This window comes from Ischnura elegans, chromosome 4 (genome assembly GCF_921293095.1).
Source record: "Ischnura elegans chromosome 4, ioIscEleg1.1, whole genome shotgun sequence".
NCBI classification, from domain to species: Eukaryota; Metazoa; Arthropoda; class Insecta; order Odonata; family Coenagrionidae; genus Ischnura; species Ischnura elegans.
Genome location: NC_060249.1, coordinates 117,897,020 through 117,920,552, shown reverse-complemented (window position 1 = coordinate 117,920,552; position 23,533 = coordinate 117,897,020). Strand labels below are relative to the sequence as shown.

Here is a 23,533-nt window from a genome sequence, read left to right as displayed (position 1 = left end):
TGATCAAGGCCATTGATATATTTCATGTGGAGCATTTTTGCAAGAACGCCACTTTCGTGTAACACCGTGTAGGTATTTCTCTGGCTGGCATAAGATTGTATCAACTCTGCCATTATAATTTATAGAAAATGCCAGATGATTAAGTGGTGCTTATGGTTTTGGCAAATGCACAGATTGTTGTGTGCATCATTCTACGATTCATATGCGACATAGTATAAAATTTAAGGCGTTTTTCAATGCTTCAAATTTTTCATCTTGTCTAGGTATATTTTTGTTTCTTTCTGAAATATATTTTCCTTGGAATTTTGAACTGTTTTAATCTTCCGCATGTGACGCGCTGTTTTATAATACGGAAGTTGGTTGCAAAGTTTACAGCAAGCTCATATTTGCATCGAAGATTAAACGTCGAGGAGAACCTTGCCTTCGTGAAAATTAAATTTTCCCTTGCGCGATGCACAAACTCGCTGCGTAGACATCTTTTCCCTAAGATATTGTCGTCAAATTAGGATTTGCTCGTAAGTTCATTCTCCGAAGTTTACTTGAACTATTAATTTGTATAAAATGCAGCTTCGTACGCCAATTGTCCCATCGCTCTTAGCTGGCGGCATAATTGTACCATCATGTTGTGATGGTACTATCATGCATAAGCATGAACCACGTTTGTGAAGGTGTTACCGTTGTGGAAAGTAGATAAGATGAGCTGGACTTGAATAAACAATGCAGATATAACTCACTTTCTCAGTTAATATAAAATTCTTCTGTTTGAACTACGTAGCTACTACCGGAAATTTGTGAGAGGAATTGCTTCATGCTAGCAACTTGAATTTTTAAAATATTAAATGGCCTTTCGTGATTTGGGAACTACGTAGCATATTCTCGAACATACAGGTAAAGACTTTTTACGGGAAGCTAATTTGATACGTTAATTTATGTTTTAATTAAAAGTGTTGAAGTCTTCGTAATAGCGAGGTTAAATATGAAATTTGGCGACCAATATATGGCTGATAAACGTCGCAGCTGGAATTTGCCCCTTAGCTACTAATTTCCTCACTTTTTTAGTGTTTTTACTTTAGTGATGGTGACTTGAACCATTTATATTAGGTGCTACGTGCATCCCATTTTTCCATATCATTGTATATATTTGCATAAAAAAATAAAGTAATATAGGCTGAAGGGGGTGATTGCAACCCGGAACTCCACCCCCCTTCCGGGGCTATGCCACTGATAAAACCCAGGGGTAGAAGGAGGACTCTAGTCATAGCTGTTAAATAATCAGTTTTTAATCAAAACACACGTCGAGCATCGTATAACACCAAACAGCTCTCCTCTCCCACCTCAACAGATGCTTCGAATAACAGTCGGTGTATTTTCGCTGTCCGAATCACGGCTATTTGATCCTGTGTCATGCTCGACTCACAAATCAGTGAGCAAACGTTTTCCCTTCAAAAGCCGCCGACTCTTGCCAACATCCGTCTCTCTTTTTTCCCGCAATAAAATCCTGTCTCTGTGGAATACAAGGAAATAAAACCGATGGCCGCCATTAAGTCAGGGGACACACATTAAAAGAAAATCCCTCTCCCACTATTTCGCCGCCTTCTTGTAAACGGGGTTCCGCGGGTGTCGGCGGCGCCTTGTTGTGTAAACACTTTTAAGAGAGCTTTAATTAGTCGATTAGCGCCCGTCTTTTCGCCCTCTCCAGTTTCTGGTGCGCGAGTCGAAGGGGAGAAGTAGGTATTTCCTGTCGCCAACGGGGTTCTTCCGCCTTATCGAACGTGTGGAGACAACACTCTGCTCTCAAAGCATATCGACCAGAAGAAGCTTAAGTGAGTTGTCAAAGCAGTTTAATGTCGACATCTCAGAAAGCCTTCCCCCTACTCGTCCCGTCTCTTTCCTCGTCGTAAAAAAAAGTAGCCATCTCTCTTTTTTTAATGTTTTTTTTCTTCCCTCCCGTTTTCTTGATTATTTTCCCCGAGCCCGTTTTCCTGTTTCCCTCCTTACTTTTCCTTACGCGCCTCCTATCTCTCCCGCAGACTTTCTTAAAGGCACTTTTCAGGTTGGCATGTGGCCCGTTGAATCATCAAGTGGGATTATGGGGGAGAAAAACAGGTCTTTCCTTTTTTATCCTGGAATAAAGTGAATATTTATCGTCAGGATGGAGAGGTTTATAAGATTTTTTAAAGTGCTACATAATCCTAGCGGTCGTGCAGACTGGAGGAATTTTGAGAGGTCGTTCGCGTTAAGATAAAAAGAATTCGTGGAGAGGCGACATTGCTTATCTTTTTGATACTAGCAGGAAAAAATATTCTTTCTTCTACTTGAATTCTTTCGAGTCTTGTTTGCCGTATTTTGGTAGCCCCTCGGAACTGTGGCAAGAGATCCCGTGCAATATTAGGCGTGATTTATTCGCTTTGTAAAAACACCTTATTCTTCAGCTTCTTTAACGATGACAAAATGATAAATTTGACCACAAGGTAGCATCAAGGGTCTGACCAAGTTATATTCGTACACACTTCTTTCCAGATGTGGTTTCTGTAAACATCTGATCTTATGTTCAATGTTTTCTCATATATTATGGCTGTCCAATGTCGTAGACTTGGTGTGGGGAATTCTTTTGGCTGGAGCGCTTACAAATGCTATCGATTCTTATCTTGCGAATGCCGTCACGGTGGTAGCATCTAAATTATTGGCGAAAACATTTATTCATTTTTGGCGTTTTCTTTGTTAGAGAAACTAGGCACGTCTTTTGTGATAAAAGTTTATAAAAAGTTCTCACCGATTTTTTAACCTTTGGAAAATCAATTAATTACCAAAAAAAAAGATCCAGGTGAGCCTTCAAACTAAGTATGAAGTACGCTTGTGTACGGATCGGGGAGTTGCAAGTTATGTGGAGGTCATAAGGTATTTTCTCATCAAGCCCGTGCGAATTATTTCTTAATTTAATTTTTATTTATCTTCACTGACCCTAAAACAAAGCATTTAAGACCTTTACAGCGGAGGACTTAAATAAATAACGACGTTAGAAGATCATAAATACCTATGTCCTGAATAGGGGCAATCTATCCAGACGGGACTTGAACCCGTGACCTTCCGGCAGGCGAGAACCCCGCTGCCGCCTAGACCGGTAATTATAGTAGCACCCACTTACGTTTTTGGGGAAATGAAATAACTCGAGGAAACCTTCTAACCCTCTAAACCTTTTATCGAAACTAGTAGACTGTTAAAATAAAAGTTTGTGGAATAGTACTGTGTTTTGTTTCACCATGAATATTTCATCGTTCCACCAAGCAACGCCCAAATCAGTTGATTTTATTGAGGAAACCTAATAAAACAGCACTAATACTAATAATATAATAATAGCACTAATACGTAATAATATAAATATATGTCTCTACGACAGGAATTCTATATGCGCAATAGCCTTGCACTCTGCAGCAGGATCAATAAAACTGCTTGGGTGAAGAAGCACGAAGCTCGGGATTCGATCAAGCCTTAAAGAATTAAACTCTGGAATCTCTCCGAGTATCATGTAGGTATAATACCTTGGCGGCGCTTTCGTTTTATGGTGGCCGAGTTTCTGAATCGGAGCGTTGCGCGTGTTATCGCCGTGGAAGAATCCAGCCCCACGCGGTTGTCATGGAGAAAAAAAAGAGCTGTTAACACCGCAAAATATGTAAATCGCTCCGGTGTAAATTTCAAAGCGAGTGCCTTTCGTTCCCATCTCGCTACCTTCTCGGCGTCATCGCGACTCCTGCCAGCGGGATGAAGACGTTTTGAAGAGCAATTTTCGTCGTCTACCACTCCAGTCTCTTGCAGGATAATTCAAAGTCCAGCGTCTCAAGTGCGCACAGATTCCAGGGCGCTAACATGTCCCGTCGCCCCAGTGTCGTAAGAGAGAGTCTTTTCCGCGGATCACGGCAGGACGTAAGGCCACTCTCTCCATATCTCGGCGTCTCATCTTCCGCAGTAGCGTCTTAAACCGCTCTCTTTATTTCTCCCCTCCTCTCCCTTCAAACGATGCATCTGAATTCTTATCCTGAGTCGTATGCTCTCCTTCAAGTCGGCAGTTATTTCGCTCCCGATGCAATGTGGAAGTCTATGAGATTGTTATGGTGGGGGCTTATATTTTTATCGCTATCAATTCTTCAAGTTTTTTAGCTGGCTTGGGGAATTCTTTATCTATTAAAGGCATATTTTGATTCTATCGCCATCTAAACTTTCTTTCAAATGGTTATTCTCGTGTGGCACTTTAAAGTTTACAGCGTGAAGTAACCTAAAAATGAGATTATTGAGTCATTTTCTCCCCCTGGATTGAACGAAAATGTCACTGGATTTAATTGCTTCTCGGTCTTATACAGGTGGTGTTTGGAGGAGGCGACCGACAGCTTAGGTCATTTGCGCCATCAGGGAAGGGTATGGAAGGAAGGGTGGAGAGAAACCTTGCATTAGCATTAGCCTGCTCTTAACGAAAGGCGCCAAGGGGAACACGGCTTAACGTCCCATCCGACGGACGGATTGTTTTCGCTTGAAATGTCCTCCATACAACACTCAAGCAGGGATCGCGCAGTCTCTGAAAATTATCTGCCACTGCCGGGATTTGAACCCGAGTCCACGAGGTGGGAAGCCAACACTCTAGCCACCACACCAACCCAATATGGTCCTATATTCCAATTGTCGAAATATTCTATAGTGAAGGCAATCATACAAACAGCATTGGATGGGAGGGATGGTAAGGTACATAATAGGTGATTGAGTCGTGCAAACTTCGTCATGGTAGAGATCGAGGGATAAACGGTATGAATATAGGTTCAAAAGAGGCTGCTTGTGCTTTTTTAATGGCGGAAAGAGTCGAAACCGGGTCGGTCAACATTATTATTACGTGGAAATTGGTGGATGACTTCTGTAGCAGAGTAAATACTCTTATTATTTTTTAAATCCATACCACAGAAAATATCTCTATACGGCCTTTTACATCATGGTTATTTACATGTAAACAATTTAACGTACACAAACAACCATGCCCTGGATAGGGGTAACTTACCCAGGCGGGACTCGAACACGTGACCTCCTGTTTGGCAGTCGAGGATTTTACCCCGCCGCCATCGAGGCCGCCACCTATCTAAAATTACGTGAGAGCAACTCCAGCAACATATGAATATATTTATAAGATTAAGCACTGTAGTCTTCGAAATAATGTAACATTTAGAGCCTCAGAAGTAAATGGGCATTCATCCTCTACCAGCAACCTTCGAGGTAACTCTAAGCATTGTTGAAAATGTGTGGTATTGTCTGTTAAAATCTCATCCCATGGTGATTAAGCATTTCCGCAGGGTTTCGCCGGATACTCTTACATGCCTGAGATAAATAATACCGGCCGTGGAAGTTGGAATTAAGTTTGAATGAAAGACAGTCGGTTTTGAGGTGGGAATTACACTACAGATATGCACTGGAACGAAGCAAATAGTTACTTTCATAGGTCCTGAGGAGACCACGATGACGAGTCCAAAGGACGACGATGGCTGCAGGAAGAGGAGTAATTACGAGCTAAAAGCCGCCGCCACCCTCCCTGGAGTGGCGCACTATCATTATAATAATCATTCGGAAGGCATCTCTTCGCGTAAGGCGCGCGTCGGAAATTCCGATTCGATTTTTTTTTCTCGTGCCGATGGCGTTAATGGAGCGCGTCGCGTCGATAGCATCCACTCTCGATGATCATCATCGGATGAGAATATTTATGTATTTGTATTCTGTATGATCGAATAATATGCTCGGATATAACTAATAGTATCACCGCCATCTGGATCTACATGGCACTTTGCCAGTTACCTCTAAGGTGACAGGTAGAGGATGAACTCCCATCTAGATCCCTAAATATTCTATTATTTGAAAGACTGCTGTGCTTGATCTCATAAGTACATTCATATGCTGTTGGAATTATCTCTCAAGTAAATTAGAATATTTATTCTGCTATAGTATGAGCTATACTATGAGAATGTAATAAAATCATTCCAATGCATAATTGCAGCATATTCCAAGTTTATTGCTTTCATCATACATGACAGTATCACTTTACCCTCTCCTCCACTAAAATTATGCCCAATGTTGTCCATCCTTTCTTGTTATTCGTCCTACACACTCAGTTTGCTTGCCATTTGAGACGGGCATGGAATATGATCAGCCCTAGGGACAGACCTGAGGGCATTTTAATGATGAGATTTTGAGATGAGTCGTTGTCCTGCCCAGAGATTGGGACTCGTATTTCTCGACCATCCCAAGGAGAGATATTTATGATAACCTTGAAAGAACGCCCTGTAGGGGTTTTCATTCCTCAATAAGAATTATCTCTGAGGAGCTCCGCGTCTGTTCCATCTACGTTTCAATATCTTCTCGACCACCATTATTACAGCTTGAGCTTAGGATGATCTATACCAATTTTTCTCACTGTGATTCTCCCAAAAGTGGAATGAATTCATTATTTTGGTTGCCGCAGTGTCCTAACATAAAGGAGCTATTTTTAAAAATAGAGAGTAAGCATTTTATGGGGATTTGAATCGATGCTTTAGGAGACAGGGACATAAATTTCTCCATAAGTGACGTTAAGAAGTGATTTCTTTTAAGATGCGTCTTAGCGGTGCTCACGTTAGAAATTTCCGAGATTCATGGGTTTGAAAACTAACTTTGTTGAGTTTATCGAGTACCTCTGATAAGTGATCAAAAATACACCATGAATTGCCAGTAGTCGTAAATTTTGTAATACGTTCATCATATATATCAATATGTTTAATATAATTCGTATGCTCGAAGTAGTGCATTTAATACAATAGGGTGGTTTCCTATTATTTTTTTTATTGCCTAAATCGAAATATTATTACTCCTGGAGTACGTATTTCACGCTTTTAGATTTTTTAATGACGATATCTATTTTTCGCGATTAAATGAAAAGTGAAAATTTTCAAGCGCGCGAAAACGCGACGGCAAGTATGAATGCCAGGAAAACTCCCGTGTGACGTCGTTCTGGTTCCCGCTGCCGCAGGTAAGGTGACCTTGGGGCGAGGCTCTGAGCGCTGATACGACGCAGGATGCTAGCAGAGTACCATGCTAGCTGGTAGCGCTTGGCTTAAATAAGGATTATTAATGCCTTATCAAACGAGGAAAAATTTCCGACCTTAGCCAGTTTTAATAGGTGATTATTAAGACATGTTTCCCTGAACTCTGTGCCTCATGCATGCATTGGTAACCTCAGACGATGTAAAACTCCTATCTACTCGTATAGAAACTAGGACCCTGTGACATCACGTGGAGTGGCATCGCATGGGCGCCAATCTGACCATTTTTCAAATGAGGATAAAATTGACCCTTACCATTCGTCTAAACCGGTATTTCTGAAACCAAATAATTTGTATAATATGAATACACTATTGGTGGGTAACGAATCGCAATCGATGCCTTTCGTTTTCTTTGATGAAGGAAACTACCCTATTAGCACGAAACATATCAAAATTGAATACCTTTTTAAGCTCATTATCTTTTAACGTATTTTTTATACCCTAGTCGCCTAGATTTTTGCCTGCTCACCAATATCACGTGTACTATGGCTTCCAGTCTAATGTAAAAATAACAGAGTACTCATTTTACGGAAAATCAACATCTCTTATCGTTATTCGGATTGGAGACTTTATTCTGACGCCATGGAGGAGTTGGTGCATAATATTTAGGTGTAGGTATACACTTGCTTACGTAACCTAATTTTTTCTCATCGTTCGTCTTCACATTTTTGTAATCAGGCGATACTCGAAAATTATATCTTCCCCTAGAACAATTCGCGTGAGTTGGCGCAACTATCGTGGTCCCCAAACTACTACACACATTGTCTTTAACACACTACCCTGGTGAGCGTTGTACTAAAATATATGTTTTGTTCACCATGATCTTTATGGGCTAAAATTTTCGTAAATTTCTTCAATTCGTCGTCATTTATATGCTCAGGGAGAGTATACAGGCTGTATCAGGTGGAATTCTAACGTATTGGTTGTCACAGCGTGCTAGACATTTTCCACTAAGAGTTTTATTCACACGACCGGTTTCATAATATTTCGTATTATCGTTAAGTTTCACGGCGATACTGGCAGTAATAGGAACTGTATTGTCACTGGTCGTATGAGTAAAAATGGTTGTAAAACGTTGGGGAAATGAGTGATATTTTCGTTAGGGTGGTCACGTATTAGTACTGTATTTTTATCCATTGTGGGTCGCTTTGCAATAATTTTTTATCGTTCTTGACAGAAATTTCCCCCTGTTAGAGGAATATTCGCTCTATATCCTAAGTATGATGTCTGTGGAAAATTACTTTTAAGTTTTAATTTAAAATTTAAGTGCTCTCTTCACTATTATTTCTCACAGTAATTTTGGATTTTTTTAAAATTTTAATCATTCCCGCCATCTATGCCTGAATTCTTGCTTGTCTTGGTCCTCCGGTGAGTGAAGGCACCATTGAATGGCGTACTATAGAATTTCTTCGTCCGTCCATGCAACTCAGCATGCGGGTGGCGCGACGTTTATTGTGCGAGTTTGAGAAGGGAAAAAGACTTCAACGGCTGGGCTACTGGATGAGGGACTGGGTTAGCTCCTCCTCCCCCTCCTGCTCCCGTGGAGTTTTCATGGCCTGATGGACATCCCCTTTCATTCCCTCCCAGTCGTAATCATTCATTCGTCAACCGCAAATCTCGAAGGGAGGAGGGAAGATGAAGAGGAGTGACAAAGACGTGCGCGCGAGGTCGAAGGGTTCACGAAAAGAAAAATAAATGCCGAGAGCATCCATTTCCCAAATGGACGGGTCCCATCTCTTTTCAATCTCTGTCCGTGCTTCTTCAAATACACCTGCGTGGTATCATGCAAGCCACCACCACGGTGTGTGGCAAGCAGCACTCATCCTATCCTCTTAGTCATAAACGCGCTCGTCCATCGAACACAGGCCAAGCACCCAGTACAACGACACGCGGCAAGACCAGACAGAAACTAGGAGAGTGCTTAGGACACGAATAAGTTATCATGAAAATAAAGCCACTATATTGCAATAGAAAAACGAAAAGTTAGGTTAATAAGTGATTCATGCATGAGTTATAACATGCCCAAAAATTCATGCAGATAGTTAGTTTGTACAAATAATAATAAGTTATTAACCCAGAGCTGCTTCTGGAAGAAGTTCAATTTCAACAATTCTCGTTTTAAAAATGCGAAAATTTTCGACTCTATCATAATTATTGTTATCTTGTATGATGTTGGGCACGATATGGTGGAAGTTCTTAATATTACTAAAATAAGACATTGAAAAATTTCCGCTGAGTTTTATTATTACACAACGCGTTTCGTCGTTACAAACGATACTGATAGACACTATATAATGTCGTTTGTTACGACGAAACGCGTTGTGTAATAATAAAAGTCAGTGGAAATATTGCAATGTCTTATTTTAATAATCATAATTATTGTGGCAGCTACATATTCTGCGTTAAACTTTACAGAATAAAGGAACACAATTAGTTTACATCTCTCCTGAGTTGAGCTGAAAATGAAGATTGGGTTGGCCCGCATTTTAGAAGCAACATTGGGTTATGATTACGTTATTACACATACGGAGGCCATTTTGCCTATTCCGAGTCACGCTTCCTTATACCTCGTACAGATTACGATTGTTCCACCGATCGTTGGAACGATTGTGCATTCACACTACGCTGGTTAAAACCTGTGCTGCCCTCTAGTGCTGACATCTGACGTGAACGAGCAATTGACGCTTCTCGGGATACTGCGCGGGTAAGATTTTGTAAGGTTACTAATTATAGTTACAATAATTATTATTACAATTCAAGTAAAATACAGTAATGCCAGTAGCCGTGAGAATGGGTGACGAGTCGGTACCCGAAACGTCGGCGCTCTTACAAAATCTTACCCGTGCGGTATCCCGAGAAAATTTTATACATATTGTTCGCCGGGAAAGTGTAAAATCTTACATGAGAAATTGACGGTTAGTAAAGCTGTTGAGGTATGTAGGGTTAAGATATGTGTTCAACGTGTATTTAACCATAGAATAAGAATATACTGACTCTATGATTTACCGCATAATTTTTCTTCCGCATAATTTTTCTTCCGCCTATCTTCCTTGCTTGGGGGAATACATGAAAAAATAGAGCGATGGGAGCTTCACAAACTTTTCGTTCTTCTCTTGTCGCTTCCTCTTCCGGTTTCACAACGCCTAACCATCGTGACATGCATGACACTACCAGTTCTACCAACTATCGTTAGGACGATCGCTGGGACAATCGTAATCTGCACGGGACATGAATCTGCTGAACTATCGCAACTATTATGGTCTTCTCTCCGCCCAATCTCTTGTCGTGAGTTCCTCGTATATATTCCCCCCCCCCCTCCGCATTCTCTCAGCGGCGGTCAAACTCCTCTTTCGTGCCCTCGGTGTGCGAATGTTTGAGCGTGCGTTCGGAGGTCGTTTGTCGTTTGTTTGACGATGGGGAGGGAGGGGGAGAAGGTCGTTGTGGCTGGAGCTCACCGTCCGAGGAATGGATGAGGGTGGTCATCGACAGAGGAGACCCCGGTCGTGAATCGTGACGAAACACGTTCCTTAAAAAGAAAATGCGTCCTTGACCTCCCATACTCGTACTTTACGGACGAAGGAAGTATGAAGATTGAAGCTGTGTGGTCATGTGTTGTGCTCAGTGATGCGTACAACTTTATGTTTAATTATGTACTAGATGTTTCAGCGTGATTTGAAGTGAAATTATCTTTTAGTGCTCCTAGTGCAAATTTATTCTACCAACCTTATTACTTAGGTCAGTTTCAAAACCTATTGCATTAAATGCCTCAATATTTGCGAATGCAATTAATATACTTGAAGAGCGTCAAAAAGTTTGCCTTCACTTTGAAAACCTTTCCGCCGACTAAAGCAATTTGATGTCTATCGCTTTGCTGTAAACTATCGCTAGTGATTGGTATTGTAGTACCTGGTATAGGTTAAGTTATCACAGTAACTGATTCAGATGATTAAGACATTGCAACGCGTTGTATTAAAAATATGGCAGGGTAGAGTGCCAAGTCTTCAATAAATGAACTAACCTCGGCAATATGTAGTCGTATAGGCAATAAATTACTTTTATTGTGTCGTGTTACATCTTTCTGTTGGCATAATGCGCTATCTGGAGCGATTATCAGGGTAATTCTGTCGCTTATGTTTCTGGTCGTGGAATGTGGACTGTTTTGGGTGTAGATTAACACTAGAATGCCGAAAGGTTGTCATATTGACACCCTGCGCGAACATTTTTTTTCAAAGCTGGCCTTTAAAGATTGTTGTAGAATGAAATATTTCGTGACTTTTAATCATTTTTAAGGCTCAATAAGACGACAGTGTTAGGGATACCCCACTCTCTTTTTTCCGGCCTAAAAAATCAAATTTACCTTGAATGCTGGAGGGTGTCATTTTGACACCCAGTATAGGTATTTTATCATTTCTTCGTTCGGTTTAGTTGCTTCGTGGGATGCAGTTTGATTATTACTATCCAAATAAGTATTTTAGAATAGTATATTACCTTCATGATTGTTTATGTTTTAGAGAATTTCAATAAATATCAGCTGTTTATAATTTTTTCGAAAATTTTTTAGCTCGTGAGACAAGTATATTCCGCTCTATTTGCGAATGATTTTCCTTGAAACCAGCCAAATTTTACCGCGACGACACTTATTTTATTATGCACAACACACTTTTTATATACACTACACACGACGACACAGAAAAGACATTATTTTTTTGAAAATATTAAGGAACCAAAGACAAATATTACAATGAAGATGACGCTTTAATACTAGCGATTCAGAAAAAAATAATCTGCAACATAACACGGCTATAGGAACATGGGTGTCAAAATGACACCCTCCCGGCATTCTTGGGGTATGCTAATTTCGCGGCATTCTAGTGCTAAGCCGTATGTGATGAGATGACCATCAGAGGCACTCCTATGTTGCAAATCCTTTATTTTCTCGTTCCCTTTTTTTAAGCATGCGCCTCAGGGGATACATACTTTACGAATGAGCGAAATAAGTGATTCTCCGGCCTCAGTGTCGGCTGGCTAACGCCCTTGACTGCTAATCTACGTGTCGTGAGTTTGAGCCCCGCCTGCAGGGAAGTAGTAATGCTTTCCCTGTCGGGCGTGGTTGGTTGCGATTCTCGGCTTTATTTGCTGTACAGCCTGGTCCAACTGCCCGAGACCATGATTTGCATGGCGATTATAAGCAAATGAGTGTACGTGATGACAATGCACTAAGATTCGTCAGTTAAATTAATGGAGATGGAAGTTGGTTTGGAATGACTGTGTGCTTGAATGTTGGAAAATATGAATATTTAGTGGAGACACTACTAAATTCTGCACCTAACACTTCTCGGGAGTCGGGAATGATAATTTTTGGCAAATTAATTACATGTTATAGGAGAAATTATATATACGAGGTGTGTTCGGAAAATATTGGGAACTAAATTTTTCGCAAATATGTAAAGTCGAATTGTCAACATTTTTTACTATGTTGGTTTGCATCCCCTTATGTGTGATACATTTTTCAGCGGTATTCATTATTTATTTTGTCTGTGGCAGCTGCCAAGGTTAGACGTGTTTTTATGAGCGCGGCGATTTTCGGCTCATACTATTGCTTGTTCGTGAATTTTTGGCCAAAACCTAGTCTATAACGATGCCTAAGCCTCCACATTTGCCCAGCATACGTAACATTAAAAGTGAATCGCTGACAGAGCTTATAGGTATCCCAAAATATCGACTTTGTGTGAAGTGTTTCTAGGATTGGAAGTAGCGCTGGCACAAGTGCGTAGTATCCGATGAGCACTATTTTAAAGGTGGCAGCACTAATGTACAAGGGCGTACCCAGGATCATAACAAGGGAGGCAAGCCATGGTCTAGGGGGGGCAAGCCAAGTTGTGACATTTTAGCATGGAAAAGGTGAATGAAACCAACATTTTAAGATAGTTATCGCAGCGCTTTATTAGTTTATGAGATTATTTTCTTGAAAGTATTGTTTTATTTTACTTACCTTAGACTAACACGCATCAGTTTTCGTGGGTTTAAGGTAGTTTGAGCGAAAAATCAATCATCATAGAATTCTATGATTTTTATCTCATTGTAAAGAAAAAGTCTTGATCTTTCCAGTGATATCATAATATACACCCCTTACCGGGCTAAATTCAGAGATATTTGTGAGCAAAGAGAAGCTGATTTACATGGCATAGATAGGAGCCATGCGCTTTGGCGACAGTATTTATTTAAAAAGAATTACTTCCCGTTCATAGAAATCGACGAAAAACTAACTGAGTGTAGTAAACTTCATTTATGAATTTTTGGTTGCATTAAAATTATAGGTCACCGGTAGTATAATTAAAATATAAAAGAAAAACTTTTCGTCGAACAGGCATTTCCTGCAGACGACCGGATGCCGGAAGATTCGGCTTGGCAACGCTGCTTTAGAATTAAACGTAAACAAACATGATCGCATACAAGGAATAATTGGAAAAGGAATAACTGGATATAATTGATTGCGTAAGAGTTTAGTGTACTGACTTTCCATATTGTCGCAGTAAATTCCAAGTACAAAAATTACTTCGTGGTGGACATTGGGAAGTGAAATATGAGACTCGCGATTCCTGATACTATTTGGGTTTCTGTAAACTTCGAATGAAGAGATTTCTTATGTGTACGTAAATATTATTTGGCATGCTTTGGGAGGAAAGATATTACCGATTTTACGCATACTAAAGGTGTCTGCGTATTTACTTTCACAAGTACGATTCTCCATCCGCATTAATGAACTTGCTATTTGTGATGAAATCGAGTGGCTCAAACCATCTTTTAGGTATGAGCCGTGCGTGAAACCTATTGAACAACGTTAACAGGTAGTTATTGACAAGTACTTTTCATATTTAAGTCAACGCAGTCCGAACCTTACATAAACGAAAGGACAGGATTCATGGCGAGATATTATGAGTGTAGTCATGCGTTTACACTTAAGTCAAACAACACATTTCGTTTATGGTAAAATTCTGTTGAATCATCTCCCTTTTGGAAATCAGAATTCATCCCACAATGCATAAAACCTACTAAATCTTGTTGCCTTAACCGAATTTGAGGAAACCTATCGAAAAAATGAATGTATAACCAGCCCTCCGAATATATTAACATTGGTCGACATCGATTTTAAATTACCTATGAATGCAGAGCTGACTACTAACCACGAAGCAATCAAACGAATCTAATCTTTACATAGAATGTTACCGAAATATAAATTAATCTTCCAATAACAGTCATATTGAGTCTCAAAGGAAGTGCATCTTGCCATTTCCTTACAACAATCCCTTAGGAACAAGAAATTCACACCAAATGGACTTCTGCTTACATCATTACAGAGATACTAAAAGCTAAAAAATCACAATATTGTGCTTCAACCACTAAAATATCCATAACACTATTCTAAATGAAGCTTGCCATTCATCTTGATGCCTACTGCAATACCCCTTACCTTTAGTTAAACTGGATACAATTTCAATTTTCTGCTTTTCATCTCAAGGCCCTATTCTGGAAATATATGCACATAGTTACCAACTTAGGGTTTGTAGGAAGGAATCAGACAAAAAATGATATATTACTACACTTATGGTATACATATTTATTATTAATACATAACAAAAATTACAAAATATTTTCAGAAAAGCACTCTACAATGTTACATAAATGTAGCAATACACATTTCAGTTTCACTGAGTGTTGGCTAAGAACATAAAAAGGAGAGCCAGGGCCCCCAAGAGACATTAAATTGGCTGCTATATACTTCGTTTGTTTGTATATGAGGTATTTCTCTGCTGTCTTATCACTCTAACTTGCTTGTGATAATGTTCCCTCATATTTCCAATGTAGTAGTGGGATTTTTTCCTTCAAATCAATGTTAAAAAAAATACACTTCAGGCATTCACAGTAAATTTTGAAGAAATGGGCAGAGGCTAGTCTTAAAAAGAAACATTTCTTTGTTAGCATTCAACACTGCATATGCCATGTGCCCCACTCTAGCATAATAGAAGAAAAAATGAAGGCTACAGTAAGGAGGCAAGTTACAGTCCCTGTGAAGCAACTTATGTTGTTCCCGAAGTCATTGTAAGAGCAAAAGATATAATACGAAAGGGAATATGTTACCAATGTTAGCTATGTATGCTGATCTTGATTGTGCTTAACTTCAGGAGCCAATAGCATTGAACATGGAGACCACCAGATTTGCCTTAACCTTATTTCTACATAATATGGAGAAGCTGGTGGACATTTTCAGGTTAATTTTACATATAAAGATATTTATATACATAGAGTGGAACACAATGTCTTTCAGTAATTAGATGGCAATTAGTTAAACAGTACTTTAAAATAACTTTCACCGATGCAAATAATAATAAAATCCTTGCTACCCTTTTAACAACAATCCCTTGGGAGGGACAGCATAATTTTCTTGCCAATCAAGGTGTGCAAAGAAATTGATCAGCCCTATCGACAAAATCCCACTAACAATTCAGGAGGGAGTTTCTAAAGAGTCATTCTCACTCAAAGGCGTTGACGCATTAACCAGTACACAAGATAATCACCCAAAAGAAAACATGGAAAAATTGCCCAATATTATGTCACGCAAACCTTTAGACCCTTGCAGCAAACCTGAAGATACTGGTTAAAATACTCAGGAGACACCTGTTACCACAAGCCAGAGGACGTGGGGAGAATCTTAAAGAAGCTAAAAAATCTCTAATAGACTTTACAGTATGACCATTGCTACTATGTACATTTAAACCATGCTATACATAAGGCATAAGATAATTTATCAGTCTTACTCTTTTTAATTTTCTCTTTTTATTTATCATCTTATTTATTTATCATACTCTTTAAGTTTTCTCAACTCCTCAAAATATTTACTAATAGCCTCAATAGACTTGTGAAACTCTATTCTCCTTTGGATGGTAACATGGGGCTTACCATTGATACTCTCTCCCATGTGTACTTAATCTTATTCCCTCAGTTCCACATATACTGAGTATTTCCACCAGCTTCTCCATATTAATGCCAGCTGTAGCCATTTGGGAAATCATTAAGCTTGAAATAACACTCCACAGGGTTTGTAACATTCCCACCTTCTGTGTCTTCTACACATTGCACAGATAGTCCTGCATACATCATACGCAAGTAATTTTTTGGAGTGGTAATCAATGACAGACCCATGCCCTGTGAATGTAAAAAGAAAGACATTTTAACTGTTAACATAATAAAGAGGAACAATTTATGCATAATTTATTTCCCAGAAAATATGATGGAATTTACCAGATTTACTGTCGTATGATTACCCATTGCCTTTCTTCTGCCATCCATAATCATAAGAGGCAATGATATCTACCTCAGCTCCATCATTGCACTGCATAGGAGACTCTTCACTGGGAGTCATGCCACTGAAATAAATTATGTATGTATACTGAATGAGGGGCCACATATTAATTAGCCAATGCACTGCACTTAGATTTCTGTGACTGGGTGGAATTAAAACTAAGGAATAGAAATAGTATGATAACATTGGAGGTAATCTACCCCTTAACTTATGATGTTCTTGATTCAACATTAGGGAGGACATTGTATATGTGTCAGACACTTATACCCTATCATTGGTTAATGTGACACAAATACATTTTGCCACTTTGGAACTCATTAGCCTAACTAGAACATTAATCAGTATGTATAATGAAGTATTCCTAAAATTATAAATTGCAATATTTCCACTGAGTTTTATTATGACAAAACGCGTTTCATTGCTACAAACAACATTATCAATTGTTGTTGTCATAATAAGACTCAGTGGAAATATTGCAATGTCTTTTTAATTGTACTAATATTAAAGACCACCATATTGTGCCCAACATCATACCAGATATAGTGAAGTAGGTTGTAATTATGATAAATGTAGGAAAGCAACCACAATCAGGACAGAACCATCAAGAACAACAGGGAGATGATGTCGATGGATAGGAACATTTTCCTGCAATATTATTTCCACTAGTAAAATATGATTATATGCAATTCTTTTGGAAAGATAAGTTCAATGTGATCATTAGCATTCACTCAATGCAACATTAGGAATTTGAAATGAATAAGGGTATGCAATTAGTATGTACAGCCTTGCCTTTTAAAAAATTAACGACAGAGAAAACATTTCTTCACATTGCATAAAAAAACAGGTTGTGAGAGAAGGATGAACATCATAAGTGGAAAGGGTATGGCCACGGAAACAAAGCTGATTGAATTATAACTAATACTCCTCTTCTGGCAAGCACATGCAAATAGCTGTTAGAGGAGACAGGTAATCCCTTTAAGAAATCAAGAAAAAGTTTTTGATCCACGAAAAATATTGAAAGTCTTAGATAAATAAGTAGCATGTAAAATTATGACATAGAGTAATAGTTGCAACACTGAGCACACCAGTAAAAGGGCTGTGCTGAGTACTTTACCTCTTTAAGAAACAATGACTAAGGAATAATAATCAAGGAGAAATTAGATTGTCTTCAATTGCTGAATAAATACTTAAGATATGGATACTATAGTTGAAAATATATGTTAGATAGACTTCTAATCCTAAGACCTGATAACAGATCACCATAATTAATCAACTTATAATCCACATTAACACAATCCAGCAATTATTGATTTTCTATGTTAAAAACAGCAAATCTGTGGTAATTCTCTGGTTCTAAATACCAAACACTTTATATAGCTCACATCACCAAATTCCAGTCAACAGTCACTTAATCGATAATGATTTCATCCAAAGGAACCAATAACAAATTACATTGAAGGAAAATAAAAAATTAAATGAAACTAATTTAAAATTACACTTGAACAAAGTAATCATCAAAAAAATTAAAGCCTCTGCATTTCCTAAATTTTAGTTTATATATTGGACCTACTACTGATAATGTTCTTGGAATGCAATGTACATGGAAATAAAAAGCACACCGACTGAATATTTCCAAGAGATATGAAAGAACGTAATGCAACCACAAGGCACATTTAAAAAAAAATAATTAACTTTCACATTGGGTTTCGGGGGACCAATAACGCTACTACTTATAGTCTCATTTTTTAAACTGATGCGGTGAAACTTACGGTGTTAAGGCCAAAGTGAGAAGCTTCTCCACCTCCACAGCTTCCGTACTCGATTGCATCTTCAACCTTTGACCCCACAGATCGCTCCTACCTTTTCCAAGTGGAATTGGCGACAGACGGAACAATTAGGGTTGCCAAAACCCGATTCATTTGCTCATTCCCAACACATGACAGGACGCACACTATAAATGAAATAAAAAAATTATTTCAGCTAATAACATACTTCCATTCTTAAATTCGCAATGAGTTATTTACTAGAGCACTTACCTATATTCACTGAACGTTCGAGAAGAACTCTTCTGTCCCTTCGTAAATTCCTTCTTCCGCACAAACCGCCCCGCTTTACTAGTGGATGACTTCATCGTTAAAGCAGAGAAGGCTGAAAAACTGGCATATTTCACTAAAAAGTTAGAGAAATACTCGACTTTCTAAAGTATATTTCAACACCGAAATCTCTGCACTCCTGTAACGCTTCAAGCCATTCACTTGTTTCTCTGAATTTCTAGTTGCTAGTTGAGAGTCGCACCAACCTAAGAAATTTTACGTTGTTGCCAAGTCGAACGTCTCTTTGACATATGTCATTTCTAGCGATACAATGCTTTAAAATAGCTTTCTAATATAAGTAACCCTTACATTTTTATGTTTGAACATTTCAGATGCCAGGATATCGTACTCCAAGTCGGGATTAAGTCCATACTATATTAAGGAAACTTAGTATTATATTACTAAAAGTACCGTTGGTACCTTTGGTAATAAGTCAAGATAGAGTTTAAAATACGTATATTTTGTTCATTACCGAGAAAAATAAGCAACTGATGCAAATATTTTCCCGACAAAAAATTATAAAATTGTATCGAAAACCTTAAAAACTCTTGATACTTGTAAAGTTTGAGAAGATACAGTCGCTGTTGTGACTACGGATCTATCTCGCTCAAACTACCTTAAAGAAAATTTGTAGAATACTTTCCTTTCAATTCAGTACTGATTTAGCCTAAAGACTTTTGCGATTTTTGCTTCTAGGGGGGCAGCTGCCCCTAGCTGGGTACGCCCATGCTAATATAGACGAACAAATAAATATTTATGTTCATAAAAACTAAAATTCGGGTTATTTTCTCAACACACCTCATAGAATAAATCCCTGTGTTAAGTTACACAGATGTTTCTCTATTGCACCTACCTCGGCTTCGACTGCAAGTGACATCGTCAAGGAGGCAGTAACTCACCGGGAGCCGCCATTAGTTCAGCATCAGTGTGAAGTGGGGCGGGGAGGATGAGTGAGGGGAGTAAGGCAATGGGAGGGGAGTGAATGACTGGTCTGAGTAGGGGGTGGGGTTTTGGGTATTACAAACACCTCGCCTCAAGGAGTGTGGGTTGGAAGGGAATATAAATAATATGAAAAGGAGTATAGGCCGGGAACAGATCGTTCAAAGCAGAAAAAATTTTCATTTTAGAGTACAATACAATCTCAATTTTTTTCCAAATAGTCCATCTTACGAACTTTTTGCCAAATGTCAAGGACTTGTGGAAGGAAGACACTGAGGTGATCTTTTTTCATCAATTGTCTGGCAAACAGGGAATTTAAATTCTCTGTGATTGAGCTCCTCCGGGATTCTTCTTCTGTGTATGTGTAGCGCGACCTGTTTGAACAACTTACACCGCTGAGTAATCACAGCCGTTGCAACGACGATAGTAAGAAGAAATAAAAAGTTTTTTTCATTTCATTTTGAGAAATGTAGGCCATATCGTTCCGTGGCGAAGCGAAGGGGGGGTTTTGGGGGGTAAACCCCCCTTCCTGAGCTCAGGCAATTTTAAAAATTTAATTCATTTTATTTAATAAGATAAATATTACTTATAGAATAGTGTAAGGATTAATAAAATATCTCTCAGGAAGCCGTAAAACTCACCATTTTGAACCATTTATTGTTAAACATTATTTATTCTTAAACATTTCCTTGGGGAGGGAACCAGCACCTCCCGCTTTTCTTGGCTGGTATTACAAACCCCCCCCCCCCCCCCAGTATTAGTTCTGCCTAAAACCCCCCAAGCCTTAATTCCTAGCAGCGCGCCTGATATCGTGGATTGGAGGAGATAATAAAATGGAGTGCGCAGCGTCCCTGTTGTTGACGACCTGTTAACCCTATTTTATGAAAATTGCACCATTGAAATAAAATGTTTTACCGATGGAATTACTCTAATTGAAAATAATAATGCGGAAAAATAACACCGATATGTTCGGTGGTATTAAGGTTTCAAGGGATTTTAACGACCCAATCACAGAAAATTAATCAGCGCTTAAACTCGAGCACCTATAAACGAGTTCCCATCACTTTTTCAATCACTCACCACGTCCCTTTTTCCGTCGCTGAAACCATGGCTGGTTCCGCCTTCCATTAAGAATTCACGGCCGCCAACAGCGATTGTCACGCCACGCTTGGCTTTTAATTGCATGACAGTTGTAAATACGGAAAGTGACGGAATTAACGATGGAAAAGGAGAGGGTGCAAGGAATGACCATGTGATTCAGAAAATGATGAGTCGAGCGATGACTCTTTTGGTCCCTGAAAACCTATCGCTGGAGTCATGGGCGTACCCAGCGGGGGGCAGGAGCCCCCCCCCCCCCAAAGAAGAAAAAGTAAATCGAAACTTGAAGCTTTTACGTGGTGGAAGGGCTCCATAATAATAATGAAAAACACTTATTAATAAGAAGAAGTAAATTTATTTCAACACGAAATTTTTGAACAAATTTTCTTTAAATCCAAGAAAAGTGATTTTAGTATAGAACATGTAATCAGAATAAAAATATTTTTCCGAGCAAATAATTTAAAACACCAAGAAAGCGGTGTTATTATTTTCTTGAAATTTTTGTTTCATAACCTTTTGCGTGTTACAACTTCAACCACCATGGCTTGCCCCCTTCTAGTTTTGATCCTGGGTAGGGGCGGATCCAGGATTTCTTTCTGGGAGGGGCACAAGCAAGGCCGTATCCAGGATTTTGTTCAGGGGGGGGGGGCACAAGGATACCTCGTCATACAAAATGAACGAAATGATAATGGGACCGTATTAAAAATCTAGCATATTTTTTAGGGTCTGGGGGGGGCACGTGCCCCCGTGCCCCCCCCCCCCCCCCCCCCCGCCTGGATCCGCCTATGATCCTGGGTACGCCCTTGGCTGGAGCTACTATAAACCTGAGAGACGGAAAAAAATGATAGTGTGATTTAGGAATTAGGAAGTATAGGACGTGTAGGTAGTGGAGGGCGAGTAACTTGCTTGATTTCTCTTGACTATTTTAATTGCTCATAAAGGTTATGGGGTGTTTTCGTCATCAATAACCTAAGAATTATATTAGCGATGTGATATATTCTTCTAGTTTTTTGCGTTGATAAAGTTGGTTCAGAAGTTGCCTGAATTTTTCTCGGGCACTGAAACGTTTCCCGGACTTCCGCTTACGTTAAAAATTCCATTGTCGCAAACGTTTCGAAGAAAGTTGGCTTACTTACTTCATACGGTCACGTGACATGTCATCGGACGAATATTTTGAGGTTGAGGGTGAGCGAAGTGGACATTGCTCCTTCTCGTACCTATACTTTCCCATCCAACCCATTTTCGCTCCCATTTGCATACCACGCACATTCCTATTCGTGCGTGCACATACGACGGGAGCCGGTTCCCCCTCCCTCCACCGTATCGTAGGCGAGCATCTTGCTTGCGCGCCCTGGGAGTCTCCTTATTAACATGGCCGGCCTCTCATCCTCCAGCCCAGAGAGCGCTTGGAATGGCGGTCGTGTTGTGGGGTATTGGAAGGGGGGACTTTAATAAAAAAAAGAAGACTCTCGCAGTGCGCGCCTCTCTTCAGATGGACGTGTCTTCGCCCGGGGCGGACTTAGGATCCACATCACTTGATTGCCTTGAAAATGACTCCTCCCCGTCTTTCCTCCCCCCCTTTCCCTTCCCCTACGTGCCGCCCCTCCACCTCCACGCCTCTCCGCCATCGCCCCGACACGCCCCCTTCCTCCCCTCCAACCCCCAACCCACCCCAGAGACGAGACTCGCCACTCTTTGCTCCTCAATACCTGGCTGGCTCCTCACTCACCCTGCTCAAGGAATAGCCCGTGTTTTCCGTACGCACTGCCTGATCGGCCTTTCTCGATTCTACCGTGGAACGTGTGACCGTTCGAAGTGGCATTATTAGGAATCTACATCTGCATACTACCCCGCAATCCGCCCAAAAGGCGTGTGGCAGGGGGTGTTAGAGCACCAGCCATTTGCACATAAAAAGGAAATACTCTAACGAAACCAATGCTTGGCATTTATTAAAGTCCCTTATGATTCGGGGGAAAAACAAATTCCCATATCTATCCGTTCGGCAAAATATCTCTCTTAATGTATCGCTTCTGTCGGACCTGGAAATATAAACGGGGCTCTAACATTCTCCGTGTCGCTCTGAAAGATATCCATTCTCATTTGTTCATACAATCTAAGCCTCCGAGTCTCCAACGGCTCCCAGCCTAATTCGCTTAACATCTGGGTAACACTGTCTGTACACACGTAGCGGTTTTTGAGGAACCGCGCAGCCTTCCTTTGTATTTTATTCAGTTGGCGAATTAAGTCTTTCTGCGCCGGATCCCATAAGCTCGATGCATATTCAAGGTGCGATCGGACCAGTGCGAAATAACACCTTTCTTTTACTCCCTCATCCCAAAATATGCTTTGGGGTGTATGAGGGGGCTTTGGGGGGATGAGGGAGGTTAGTGGGGGCTACCCCCCCCCCCCCAGGAAACGGGGAGTTCAGGAAATATATTGAAAAATAACAGGCCTGAAAATGCATTTCTTCGAATTTATTGACGGTTATTATTCGGTATCGTTCTTTTCACACGTAGCAGTTAGTTTTAGCCTAATATAAGTTTTAATTTACTTCACAGGAGTCAGCTACAATCGCGTAGGTTTCATGATCAGAGAAAATCCATATTGCTGCAGAAAATTGAGGAGCTCGGGAATGAGAATTAGAGAGGGCATTGAGGAAATACGTAGCGAATGAGGGGAAGACTTGGTAGCGGATGATCCCTTTGTTATCCCAGCGGATACTGAAGTCTCTCTTTAAATTTCCTTGTTCCTTCTTCAATGCAATTTAACCTCCTACTTCTTCCATGTTTTACGAACCCGTGGATTTGGGGAGAAGGATGAGAAGGACTGACGTTCCTCCCTTTCCTCTTTTTTTCTTTCCCATCATTGGTATCGCGTGCTTCCTCTATATTTCACATCCCCTCCCCTGAGGGAGTTTCAGCCTCCGTGATTTTCTTCCC

The 23,533-nt window shown here is 39.9% G+C and overlaps 1 protein-coding gene and 1 long non-coding RNA gene across 2 annotated transcripts in view; one reads left to right on the top strand and one right to left on the bottom strand.

Annotated features, from left to right (window-relative positions):
- LOC124158226 (protein prickle-like) overlaps positions 1 to 23,533 on the top strand; it is a 251,085-nt gene that overhangs the window by 89,212 nt on the left and 138,340 nt on the right. The gene's annotated exons all lie outside the window — the stretch shown is intronic.
- LOC124157949 lies at positions 14,710 to 18,759 on the bottom strand. Its single transcript, XR_006864669.1, has 4 exons — positions 18,501 to 18,759; positions 18,234 to 18,415; positions 16,404 to 16,528; positions 14,710 to 16,307 (listed from the first exon to the last, which is right to left on the bottom strand). It is a non-coding gene; the product is annotated as an uncharacterized LOC124157949 (long non-coding RNA).